We start from the raw sequence: 2,925 nt of genomic DNA, 5'->3' as shown, positions 1-2,925 counted from the left end.
GGGAATAGCCTCGAGGGTGACGTCGCCGTCTTCCTCTCCCGTCATACCGTTGACAAGGGTGTATAGCTGCGCGCTATCGTCTACGGTAGACACACACTGGGTCAGGGTCGACGCCCTGCGTCTTGCAGATAATATACGGCATCGCCGTCTCTTCTCTATGGAGATTCTACGTCTCATCGAGATATGTGGGAACGCGCACTCAGCGTCGTCCAGTGTTTCCACTCCCTGCTTCATTGGAGCCGATGTCATAACTACATTCGACAAAGAGCTGCTATTTACGCAGTCTCCGTCCAGTGGATAACGTGCCACTCCACGCGCATCAGAAGGGTCTTGCCCAGGATGCCTCAGATGTCCGACCATGCCACTTTTAGTATGCAGCAACTGCTTCGTAACGTAAGCAGTGCTCAGTGGATTACGTGCCACCCCACGCGCATCGCTAAGGCCTCGCCCTCGATGCCTCGGACCTCGTGCGACCATACCACTTTTGGCATGCAGGAACCTCTTCGAAACGTGAGCAGTGCTCAGAAGATTTAGTGCCACTCTACGTTCAGCCCGCGAGCCATGCTTCGAACTCTTATTCTATACACCTTCGGGTTCGACAACTCGGATACTATTGTAACGGGGTTACATGTGCCCTTGAGAGAAAGGGCTGGTCGCAAAATTGTGCGACCGTACATAGGTGTGTACTACACAGTTAGTATCACAACACAGTGGTGTGGCTACATCGTAACAAGAAGCCAACGGGGGGCAGGATTGCTAGTAGTGATACATATTACTGTATTAATTAGGTTTTGCCATATTTATTGGGTTTCACTATATTAATAAAGAAAACTTGGGACTGTTATATTGGCGGCTCTTTCGCAACTATAACAAACAATACAGTTTCGTTTTTGAACAGAAGGATTCGTTTGCCTTGGCAAGGCTTTAGTACTTAGACGTAGCGGATTGCGATCTGCTACACTTGTACTTGTTCTATAAAAGAATGTCAGGTCGGTGACCTTAGCTTAGCTTCCTCTAAGTAAAGAGCTACCGCAGCCCCGCTGAAGTTATCCAACACATTGACCGTCCCGGTCCAGTGCCCGTGCCAATAGCGCTTCTGCTTTCTAGCAGAGGTGGGTTCATGACTCATCAAAGCTGCTCCAGGAGACGTACGCAAAGCGCCCAAGGTCTTCGACCTTCAACAACCCATGGTTCATGGCGTTCCAACCATGCTATACCAAGGATAAGGTAATACCTGGCATCCAGGTCTAAGACGAAGCAGCGCTCCACGCTATCGAAGTCAAGAATCTTGACACCGAGGTAGTGACACAAGTTCCCGTTGCTAAGCGAACAGTGACGGTGTCACTCAACCGCGCCTTTAGCGCCTCAGCATACAGCTGACTTCCTTCGATCGTGAAGCGCAAACATAATTTCCAGACGCGGTGTTCCCTGGCTTCTCAAAGCCCTTCACGGTCGCTTCTACGGCCATCAAACCCGGCTTGCACACACGTTCCGTGTTCAAGACTATTATTCTTTGAGGCTCAACAGAACTCGGTTCTCCCCCCCCCAGTTGGGTGTCTCGCGCCTACTGGGTCTTGTCGTTTCCCCGCGACAAAACAGGCTGGTTAGAAGCGGGACGTCGGTTCGACGAGCCTTTACGCGCCTTGCACAGGGGAAACCAGCTCGAAGGTGACGGGTAGCTGGGATCAATTGGCTCAGGCCCGCTCGACGAGCTTTGAGGGTATGCATTCCAACCAAGTCGTGTAAGTTGAATTCGGCATTCAATGCCACATTCATCGCGTTTTCAAAAGAAGACGGATGCATTCGGAAGAATTCCATTTTGGCCACACCAGTGCGGGGACCCTCCATAACGACGGTCACAGCGACCGCCTCGAGGAGACGATCGGCTGCCATAGAGTTAATAACGCTTGGACAAGGTCCACCAACTCCTTCTTGCCTTGTCGGGCAGCAAAGAAACGCGATCGTTATGCCTGATTAGGCGGCAAGAACACTCACAGAAGCGGCAGATTCAGCTCCTTTCAGGGGAAGAGAGCCGCTTCAACCGAAGCACCGCACGTAATAGCCCATTCTGATGCTCGGCCCCCGAGCTTGGGAAATAGCAAGCGCCACGCAATGTTGCTCGTTTTGGAGCATGGCGGATGCCATACCTAATTCGGCCTATTTCACCCAGAGTAGAAGATTGTCTTCATCCTGACCCTCAAAGATCTTAACGCTCTCCATGAGCGGCCTGGTCGGGAGGAGTTATCCATCGTCGACGGTAGCATCATGGACGCAGCCGATCCCGACATCTTCTTCTCGAGGTGCTCGAGCAGAGCGTATTCGTAGTTCGAAAGCGCCTCTAGGCGCGCGCTTATCGCCTCGGGGCCTTGCGAAGCAAGGTGTTGCACGCCCTCAGGGCCAAGCAGGGACATCAGCTTATAAAGCCCGTCCTGCATACCCTGGGACAAAAAGGAGAATTTTTCAATCCTCACAGAGGATAGTCGTAACGACTCAGGCGAAGATTAACTATGAGTAATACCAAGTGCAGCGGAACTGCCGTAGCTCTTTCCTTGAAGGAACTAACTAAGGCAATCGACCTTATGTTCTACACTAGAACCAGTACGAGTGTAGCGGATCGCTATCCGCTACTTCCAAGAGTACCCAAAAACTTAACGAAGGCAAATATACTCTACCGTACAAAATGTAAATTGGTTTTATTTGTTTTATTTGCGGCAGAGCCGCCTATATCTAACTATACCTAAAACCTTAGGTTTTCCTAATTAAATAGTGAAACCTAATTAATTTGCATAACTACTGGCAGTTCTGCCACATTGGCTTCTTGTTACAGTGTAGCCGCACCACTGTGTGATAACACCGACACAAGTCAATCACACGTTTATACGGTCACTCCATTTGTGTGATCCACCGTTTCATACATGTATCCCC

The sequence above is a fragment of the Plasmopara halstedii genome, assembly GCF_900000015.1.
Source record: "Plasmopara halstedii genome assembly, contig: Scaffold_430, whole genome shotgun sequence".
Lineage (NCBI taxonomy): Eukaryota > Oomycota > Peronosporomycetes > Peronosporales > Peronosporaceae > Plasmopara > Plasmopara halstedii.
The sequence above is the reverse complement of the archived record's forward strand: the minus strand, read 5'-3'. Positions refer to the sequence as shown.